Here is an 11221-nt window from a genome sequence, read left to right as displayed (position 1 = left end):
AAACCTCTGCCAACATCTGACCTGCTAGGGAGTGGATGTCACTAAGCTTCATCACTAATTTTCCCTCTCCTGATGGAAGGCATGGGAAGAAAAAGGAAACAGCCTCTGAAGAATAACTGTAAGAAAGACCGACAGATGTAACAGCAATGCCAAGTATTAGCAGATTAGAGGGAAGGGGAATTCTTTAATTTTTTTTTTTGATAGAAAGCAAATGAGGGAGGGGCAGAGAGACAAAGAGGGACTGAATCCCAACCAGCCCGCGCACTCAGCATAGAGGCCAAGGGGGCTCCATCTCACCATGAGATCATGATGTGTGAGCCAAAATCAAGAGTTGGATGCCTAACAAACTGAGCCTCCCAGGCAGCCCAGAAGAGGAGTTCTTAAAGGGAAGAAAAAGGACAGGAAGGTGAGATGGTATGAAAACCAAAATCTTATAAAGTACCTGGTTGTATCATTTTGATTTTGGAAACATGTAAAAGCTTTGCGTAACTAAAATCAAAACAAAAGGTTTTAATTTTTTAAAAAAGATTTGCTAAAAATCAAAAACTAACACAAAGGAATACAGGAATCTTCTGTACTCTCCCTACAACTCTTCTGTAAGTCTAAAATTATTTTGAAAAGTTTTTTAAAAAACTAACTAAATAATATTTTTTAAATGTTTATTTAATTTGAGAGTGAGAAAGAGCACAAGCAGGGGAAGGGCAGAGAGAGAGGGAGAGAGGATCCCAAGCAGGCTCCACTCTGTCAGCACAGAGCCCAATGTGGGGCTGCATCTCATAAATCATGAAGTCACTGCATGAGTCAAAATCAAGAGTCAGATGCTTAACCAATTGAGTCACTCAAGTGCCCTCTGAAATAAATAGTCTTAATTATATATCAAATTGGTGGCACAAGGAGAGAAGAATTTTTAAATTTCTTTATATGGTAGGCAGAACAACAGCCCCATGAAGATGTCCTCACATAAATATCTGAATCCTGTGAAGATGTTACATTATAGTGGTTAAAGAGACTGTGGGTGTGATGAAGATTATGGACGTTATAATAGGGAAATTATCCTGGATTATCTGGGTCCAGTCTAATCACACAACCCCTTAAACCAGAGAAACTTTTCTTCCTGGAAACAGAAGAGAAGGAGTAGAAAGGGATGCCAGAGAGATTCAAAGAATGACAAGGATTCAGCATATTTTTGCTGGCACTGACATGGAGAGACACAAGCACACAAAGACTTAAATAGAAGCTTCAGGAAGCTAACAGTGTCCCACACCCACAGCCAGCAAAAGAGTGGGGACCTCAATTCTACAGTCATAAGGAACTGATTTGTACAACTGGATGAGTTTAGAATTGGATTCTTTTTCCCCAGAGCCCCCAGATAGGAGTCTGGGCTGGCCAACATCTCAATTTTGGACTTGTGAAACCTGAAGCAGAGAAACCAGCTGAACCAAACTGGATTTCTTCTGAACTATGAGATGAGAAATGTGTGTTATTTTAAGCTGCTAAATTTGTGGCAATATATTATGGTAGCAATAGAAAAGGGATGCACTCTATTTTTAGGTCATTTGGGTAGCTCAGTCAGTTAACCATCTGACTCTTGATTTGGGTTGTGGTCATGGTCTCACATTCATGAGATTGAGACCCACGTCTGGTTCCAAGCTGAGTGGGGAGACTGCTTAGGATACTCTCTCTCCCTCTGCCCCTTCCCATCTTGTATGCATGCTCTCTCTCTCACAAAATATTAAAAGATTTAAAAAATGAAACACTATATTTTGGCTCTATGTTCCTGGAGGAATATACTGTTAGGACAAAAAGGAAGTAAAATAAATGTGAAACTTCATACCGAGTAATCTTATTTTTTTTTTAATTTTTCTATTTTTTCTTCTTCCTTTTTTTCCTTTATAGTTTATTGTCAAGTTGGTTTCCATATAACACCCAGTGCTCATCCCAGAGTGCCTTCCTCCATGCCCCTCACCACCTTTCCCCTCTCCCCCACCCCCATCAGCCCTCAGTTTGTTCTCAGCAATCAAGATTCTCTCATAGTTTGCCTCCCTCCCTCTCCCCAACTATTTTTCCCCTTCTTCTCCCCCATCGTTCTCCATTAAGTTTCTCCTAATCCACCTATACATGCAAACATATGGTGTCTGTCCTTCTCCGCCTGACTTATTTCACTCAGCATAACACCCTATACTTCCATCCATGTTGCTACACATGGCCAGTATTCATTCTTTCTCATTGCCATGTAATATCCCATTATATAGATAAACCACATCTTCTTGATCCATTCATCAGTTGATGGACACTTAGGCTCTTTCCATGTTTTGGCTATTGTTGAGAGTGCTGCTATGAACATTGGGGTACATGTGCCCCTAGGCATCAGCACTCCTGTATCCCTTGGGTAAATTCCTAGCAGTTCTATTGCTGTCTCATATGGGAGTTCTACTGTTAATTTTTTGAGGAACCTCCATACTGTTTTCCAGAGGGATTGCACCAGTTTACATCTCCACCAACAGTATAGGAGGGTGCCCGTTCCTCCACATCCTCGCCAGCATCTAGAGTCTCCTGATTTGTTCATTTTCACCGCTCTGACTGGCGTGAGGTGGTATCTCAGTGTGGTTTTGATTTGTATTTCCCTGATGATAAGTGATGCTGAGCATCGTTTCATGTGTCTGTTGGCCATCTGGATGTCCTCTTTGGAGAAGTGTCTGTTCATGTCTTCTGCCCATTTCTTCACTGGATTGTTTGTTTTTCAGGTGTGGAGATTGGTGAGTTCCTTATAGAATTTGGATACTAGCCCTTTATCTGATATGTCATTGGCAACTATCTTTTCCCATTCCGTCAGTTGTCTATTAGTCTTACGGATTGTTTCCCTTGCCGTGCAGAAACTTTTAATCTTGATGAGGTCCCAATAGTTCATTTTGCTCTTGATTCCCTTGCCTTTGGGGATGTGTCAAGTAAGAAGTTGCTGCAGTTGAGGCCAAGGAGGTTGTTTCCTGCTTTCTCCTCTAGGGTGTTGATGGTTTCCTGTCTCACATTCAGGTCCTTTATCTATTTTGAGTTTATTTTTGTGTATGGTGTGAGAAAATGATCCAGTTTCATTCTTCTGCATGTTGCTGTCCAGTTCTCCCAGCACCATCTGGTAAAGAGGCTGTTTTTTTCCATTGGATACTCTTTCCTGCTTTGTCAAAGATTAGTTGTCCATACCTTTGTGGGTTCAATTCTGAGTTCTCTATTCTATTCCATTGGTCTATGTGTCTATTTTTGTGCCAATACCATACTGTCTTGATGATGACAGCTTTGTAGTAGAGGCTAAAGTCTGGGATTGTGATGCCTGCTGTTTTGTTTTTCTTCTTCAATATTACTTGGGCTATTTGGGGTCTTTGTGCTTCAATACAAATGTTAGGACGGTTTGTTCTAGCTTTGAGAAGAATGCTGGTGCAATTTTGATTGGGATTGCATTGAATGTGTAGATTGTTTTGGGCAGTAATGACATTTTAACAATATTTATTCTTCTGATCCATGAGCATGGAATGTTTTCCCATTCTTTTGTGTCTTCTTCAAATTCCTTCTTAAGTTTTCTGTATTTGTCATCATACAGATCTCTTATGTCTTTGGTTAGGTTTATTCCTAGGAATTTTATGTTTTTTTGTGCAATTATGAATGGGATCAGTTTCTTGACTTCTCTTTCTGTTACTTCATTATTGGTGTATAAAAATGCAACCGATTTCTGTACGTTGATTTTGTACCCAAAAACTTTGCTGAATTCATGGATCGGTTCTAGTAGGCTTCTGGTGGAGTCTGTCGGGTTTTCAATGTAGAGTATCATGTCGTCTGCGAAAACTGAAAGTTTGACTTCTTCTTTGTCAGTTCTGATGCCTTTGATTTCCTTTTGTTGTCTGATTGCTGATTCTAGGACTTCCAGCACTATGTTAAACAACAGTGGTGAGAGTGGACATCCCTGTCGTGTTCCTGTTTTCAGGGGGAAAGCTCTCAGTTTTTCCCCATTGAGGATGATGTTAGCTGAGGGCTTCTCATAGATGGCTTTTAAGATGTTTAAGTAAGTTCCTTCTATCCCGATTTTATCGAGGGCCTAATTTATTAAGAAGGGATGTTGTATTTTTTCAAATGCTTTTTCGGCATCTATCGACCGGATCATATGGTTTTTATCTTTTCGTCTGTTAATGTGATGTATCACATTGATTAATTTTTGAATATTGAACCAGCCCTGTCACCCTGAATGAATCCCACTTGGTCATGGTGGATAATTCTTTTTATGTGCTGTTGAATTCGATTTGCAAGTATTTTGTTGAGGATTTTTGCATCCATATTCTTCAAGGATATGGACCTGTAGTTCTTTTTTTTTTTTTTTTTTTTTTTTTTGCTAGGTCTCTGTCTGGCTTGGGAATCAAAGTGATGCTGGTTTTGTAGAATGAGTCCAGAAGTTTTCCTTCCATTTCTATGTTTTGGAAGAGCTTGAGAAGAATGGGTATTATCTCTCTTTTAAATGTCTGGTAGAATTCCCCAGGGAAGCCATCTGGCCCAGGGCTCTTATTTGTTGGGAGATTTTTGATAACTTTTTCAATTCCTTCACTAGTTATGGGTCTGTTCAGATTTTGTATCTCTTCCTGTGTGAGTTTTGGTAGTGAGTGTGTGTTTAGGAATTTGTCCATTTCTTCTAAGTTGTCCAGTTGGTGGGCATATAATTTTTCATAGTATTTCCTGATAGTTGCTCATATTTTTGAAGGATTGGCTGTAATAAGTCCATTTTAATTCATGATTTTGTCTATTTGGATACTCTCTCTTTTCTTTTTGAGAAGCCTGGCTAGAGTTTTGTCAATTTTGTTTATTTTTTCAAAAAACCAACTCTTGGTTTCATTGATCTGTTCAACTGTTTTTTTGGATTCTATATTGTTTATTTCTGCCCTGATTTTTATTATTTCTCTTCTCCTACTGGGTTTGGGGTGCTCTTGTTGCTCTCCTTCTAGTTCCTTTAGGTATGCTGTTAGATTTTGTACTTGTGCTTTTTCTAATTTCTTGAAATAGGCCTGGAGTGCAATGTACTTTCCTCTTAAGACTGCCTTTGCCAAATCCCATAGAGTTTGAATTCTTGTATTTTCATTTTCATTTGTTTCCATATATTTTTAAATTTCTTCTCTAATAGCCTGATTGGCCCAATCATTCTTTTGTACGTTGTTCTTTAATCTCCATGTTTATGGAGGTTTTCCAGACTTCTTCCTGTGATTGATTTCAAGTTTCATAGCATTGTGGTCTGAAAGTGTGCATGGTATGATCTCAATTCTTTTATATTTATTGAGGGCTGCTTTGGTTCCCAGTATGTGATCGATTTTAGAGAATGTGCCATGAGCCCTTGAGAAGAAAGTGAATTCCATGGCCTCAGATGTATATTCTAAATATATCGGCCAAATCCATCTGGTTCAATGTGACATTTAAGTCCATTGTATCTTTATGATTTTCTGTTTAGTTGATCTATCCATTGCTGTAGGTGGAGTATTAATGTCCCATGCTATTAGCACATTCTTGTCCATAAGATTGTTTCTGTTTGTGATTGTTTTATGTATTTGGGTGCTTCCCTATTCGGTGCATAGACATTTATAATTGTTAGCTCTTCCTGATGGATAGACCCTGTAATTCTTATATAATGCCTTTCTTCATCCCTTATTACTGCCTTTACTTTAAAGTCCAGTTTGTCTTGGGGTGCCTGGGTGCTCAGTTGGTTAAGTGTCCGACTTTGGCTCAGGTCATAATCTCATGGTTCGTGGGTTTGAGCCCCACGTTGGGCTCTGTGTTGACTGCTAGCTCAGAGCCTGGAGCCTGTTTCAGATTCTCTGTCTCCCTCTCTCTCTGACCCTCCCCTGTTCACACTGTCTCTCTCTATCAGAAATAAATAAAACATTAAAAACAATTTAAAGTCCAGTTTGTCTGATATAAGTATNATTTGTTCAAGGACTCCTTCAGCACCTTTCCCTCTTTCTTCCTCTTCTGGAATTCCTGTGATATGGATTTTGTCCTGTTTGATTGTACTGCTCAGCCCTCGAACTCTCCTTTCATGTTCCTGGATCAGTTTACTCTCTTTTTCTTGGCTTCCTCTTTTTCTATAATTGTGTCTTCTAATTCACCTGTTCTCCTGTTGCCTCTTCCATCAGTGCATTGGACGCCTCCATTTTATTATACACCTCATTTATAGCATTTTTTAATTCATCACAACTATTTTTAAGCTCCATAGTCTTTGTAGCAATAATTTCTCTGATGTCTTCCATGCCTTTTTCAAGCCCAGCGATTAATTTTATGACTATTATTCTAAATTCTTGTTCAGGTATGTTGTTTATATCTGTTTTGAGCAGTTCTTCAGCTGTCATTTCTTCCTGGAATTTCTTTGGAGGAGAGTTCTTCCATTTCATCATTTTGGCTAGCTTTTTGTCTCTTGTTAGTTTTAAAAGCTTGTTATGCACTCTGTACCTGTGAGTACTGCTGTATTTAAAAAGGCTCTTTGACTATCCAGGGCCTGTCCATTCAGGAACTGTTCTTTGAATGGTGTCTCTTGGTCTCTCTTGTTGAGATTTTGGTTATTTTATTTCCCTACTCATAGTGGTATTTGGGACTCTCCACCATGTGTACTTTGGCTTGTTTCTTGAGGTAGCCTTGGAAAAGAAAACAGACAGACAAACACACAGGGAACAAAGGCACACAAACACACAGACAAATCCAACAAACACACAAACTGAAAGGGAAAAAGAAAAAAAAAAGGAAAAACAGGAAGTAAGAAAAATAATAAAAATTAAAAATAAAAATAAAAAAACAAAAGAGAAAGGACAGTTCAAAAGCCTAAAACTAAAATTCCCCGCTACAATTAAAAAGCAGGGTGTATGCAGTGTTGATGGAGGAGCATATGCAAAGAGAGAAATGAAAGGGCAGGAAGGAAGTTAAATCGGACAATGACCAGGCAGAGAGACTAAAAGGCTTAATTTAGAGAGAGAAAGAGAATATGGTAAGAGGTGTGGAGAAAGAAATGAAGATAATGTTATTCACAGAAACTATATAGTCTGATGAGAGAGAGAGAGAGAGAGAGAGAGAGAGAGAGAGAGAAAGGTAGAGGTGGAGGTGTAGAATATACATCTAGAGAATGGATTAAATGTGACTGTTTAAGCAAACCAATGACCAGAGTGCCCAGTCCAGCAAGGGGGGTGGGGTGGGGTGGATATGAATGAGACAAGGAAAATATATCTGAATTGAAAGAATTCATCTAAAATTAATCAAGGCAGTGCATCCATGTTGGTCTTGCCCCAGGCTCCGGTAAAAAAAAAAAGAAAAGAAAAGAAAAGAAAAGCAGCTCTCTAGTGGGGATGGGTGTGGTTTGGTGTAGGCAAACCTGCCTGCTTACTGGGGCGGCTCCCTGAGGTCCCACCTTGGTGGTTGTGGGGAAAATAGTGGTGTCCCAGTCTCTTCTCAAACCAAGTGTTGCAACTCACTCTTTTGGGTCTGATCTCCCTGTGCTGTGGGTGCATCCAAATTGGGCTGTGCTCTATGTCCCAAGCCACACCTTGTTTCCAGATCTTAGTCTGTGTGCCCCATTAATACCACCCTAAATATAAATCCAAAGGCTGAATCCCTCTGAGCAGTTTCAAGGCAGCCACCTTCCCACTGGTGATCAAGCCGAGCCGCAAGAGTGGCAGAGTGGCTTCAGGTGTGCCACTTTCCCTCCGGATCGAGCTGGAGAGCAGAGGAGTAGTTTCTCCTGGTGGTGCCTGGGACTGGGGTGTCCAGCTCAAAGTCAGCTGCACAGCTGGATACCAGTTGACTCTGTGTCCTGAGTCGAGGTTTTTCTCTTCTCCAGGGACAGGGACAGTTCCTTGAGCAGTTTCACCTGCTCTTTCTTTTCCTCTTGACTCACTATGGCTCCCCACAAAGGGGACTCCCTCCCCTCCCTTTGTGTCTCCGGGTCCCAGCCGGTTTATTATCTTCTCCAGTTCACACTCATGCCATAAGGTTGTTTTCTCAGTGGACTCTGTCTCCTTTTCCTCCCAAACTCCTGGATTCTGTAAAGGTTCCTATGACTTCAGGTCTTCTCTGTTTGAGAGATGGGGCGAGTGAAATGTACAGAGCTCCCTACACCTCCGCCATCTTGCCTCCTCCCAGGAGGAGTCTTATTTTTAGTAACTACATTGGCAGTATTAATTGGAAACTATTAACAAATGTATCAGTCACGGTTCTGGCAAAAAACAGTCTCAAATAGGGATAATTTGAGGAGAGTTTAATGAAAACACTACAGAGATGTGGGCAGAGTGTCAGGTAGTGCAGAAAACTTGTGCAGGAACCTATCACCCCTGCATGTGAAGGGACAGGGAAGTTATTCCCAGAACTTGTGAGGAGAGAGCTGTGAAAGGAGCCACCTGATAGAAACAGTAAATATTTGTTGAATGAATGAATGAATGAATGAATTTGATTAAACAGCAGATCTGAAAAAAACTTCCCATGCAAAATACATAAGCAGAAAAATAGAGTTCTGTGGATCTAATAAGTTTCCTTTAACCTGTCCTTGACCCCATCTTTATGCACAGATTTTTAAAATTGAGCCTATTGTTCCAGTTATTCATTCACCTCTAATAAAAATATACATTCACCCCTTTTTCCACTTACCTTTTCAATGTCCTCTTTCCATAAGCAGAATGTACTTCCTGTCCTAATGATATGAGGGAGGCTTTAAAGGTGTTTTCATGGTATTGCCTTGGTGTCTTGCATACTTGTGATCACCAATCATTTAGCTGCAATTTCAAAGAGAATGTGGAAGCATGTGGAGTAGGCCTAAATTCCACTTGCATTCTGGAGCCTCTCTACAGTGCTAAGAGATACCCAATCCAACCGAGTCCAAACAAACACAACTAAACTAAGTCCTAAAGGAGAGCCTCCCAGCCAACTCACAGGTTCACTCGCACTGACTCAGAAACATCATACCAGAGCTTCTAGCCAGAGCAATTAGGCAAGAACAAGCAATAAAATGCATCTGGATTGGAAAGAAAGAAATAAAAACATGTCTGTTCACAGATGACAGGCTTTCATATAGAAAAGTCTGAGCTGAGGTGTCCACTAATAAGTTATCAGAATAAGTTCACTTCATTTGCAGAATTCTACATCAATATATAAAAATCAATTGTGGGGCTCCTAGGTGGCTCAGTTGGTTAAACATCCCCCTCTTGGTTTCAGCTCAGGTCATAATCTCATGTTTCATGGGTTCGAGCCTCACAGTGGGGTCTGTGCCAACAGCATGAAGCCTGCTTGGGAGTCTCTGTCTCCATCTCTCTCTCTGCCCCTCCCCTGTGTCATCTCTTTGTCTCTATCTCTTTCTCTCAAAAATAAATAAACATTTAAAAAAATCAATTGTATTTCTATACACTAGTAATGAACAATCCAAAAATGAAACTAATAAAATAACTCCATTTACAATAGCATCAAAAAGAATAAATAGTTAGGAATAAACTTAACAAAAGAAGAACAAGACTTATACAGTAAACATATAAGGCATTATTGAAAGAACTTAAAGAAGATTTATGTAAATGGAAAGACATCAATCTATTAGAAAACAATATTGGGCAATATTCCCCAAATTGATCTACATATTCAGGATGATGCCTAGCATAATCCCAGCTGTCTCTTCCATAGAAATTGTCCAGGTAACAATAAAAATTAATACGGAAACAAAAGGGATCCAGAATACCAAAGCAATCTTTGAAAGAAAAACAAATTTAGAGGAGTTACATTTCCCAATTTCAAAACTGACTGCTAAATTATATTAATCAAGACAATATGATACTGCCATAAAAATAGACCTATAGCTTAACAGAACAGATTTATGAATCCAGAAATAAACACTTCCATTTATATTTAGCTGGTTTTTAACAAGGATGCCAAGACAATTCAATATGGAAAGAACTGTCTTTTCTACAAATGGTGCTAAGACTACATGTAAAAGAATGAAACTGGACCCTGACTTCACACCACATAGAAAAATTAACTCAAAATGGGTCACAGACCTAAATATAAGGGCTAAAGCTATAACACTCCTTGAAAAGAACATCTTCATGCATTTGGATTAGGCATTGGTTTCTTACACACGACAACAAAAGCAGAAATGACATAAAAAATAGAAGAGCTGAAATTCATTAAAATTAAAAACTTTCGGGGCTCCTGGGTGGCTTAGCCGGTTAAGCGTCCGACTTTCGCTTAGGTCATGATCTCGCGGTTCGTGGTTCGAGACCCGCATCGGGCTCTGTGCTGACTGCCAGCTCAGAGCCTGGATCCTATTTCGGAGTCTGTGTCTCCCTCTCTCTCTCACCCTCCCCTGCTCACACTGTCTCTCTCTCTCTCCTAGAAATAAATAAAACATTAAAAAAATTAAAAAAAAATTAAATTAAAAACTTTCATGCCTTAAAGGACACCATCAAAAAAATGCAAGTTATCTCACAAGAGAGAAAATAATTTGCAAATCACATATCTGATAATTGAATGTATTTAGAATATGCAAAGAACTCTTACTACTCAGCAATAAAAAGGGATTACTCAATTTTAATAAATGAGCAGAGGAAGACGGGCAGAGGAGCAACATGGCAGTCCTGCGAGCTGGTGACACTCTGGAAACACAGAGTAGGAAGGCCTGTCTGGTTCAGCATATCAATGTGACTCAGGAGAAGCTGATTCCTGAGCAGCTGCAATTCATGTAGCAAGTGCAGCTTGCCCAGAGGCAGAAGACTGGAACATCGTGACTGGCGTGGGCACTGAGGCCCTGGTGTTAGCAATTTGTGGTTATCCCTTCTACTCTGTGTCCCAGGAGCATTTCCTAGATAAGCTGGAGAACAAGGCCAAAGCTGCTGAAGTCCAAGCCCTGGTGAGGGCATCAAGACCCTGAACCAGATGGGCCCTCTGCCTCTTCAACCTGGTAGAGCCCATCACATGGTGGATGATGCCCCATGACCCTGTAGAAATCCAAGCCTGCCCACAGCATCACTGGCCACAACCTTGGACAGTGATTGAGACCTAGAAGCCACTGATTTGGCTATGTCAGTGGAATATTGCTCACCTCACTGAGCCCTTCTTACAGTCTCCTTATTTGAGAGTTGTACAACCTTGGCTTTTCTCGGCCTTTTTTTTATTATAAAAATAGTTTTTAAATGTTTTATTTATTTCTGAGAGAGAGAGAAAGACAGCATGAGCAGGGGAG

Source organism: Crocuta crocuta, unplaced genomic scaffold, assembly GCF_008692635.1.
Source record: "Crocuta crocuta isolate KB4526 unplaced genomic scaffold, BGI_CrCroc_1.0 scaffold46, whole genome shotgun sequence".
Lineage (NCBI taxonomy): Eukaryota > Metazoa > Chordata > Mammalia > Carnivora > Hyaenidae > Crocuta > Crocuta crocuta.
Note: the sequence above shows the minus strand (reverse complement) of the source record.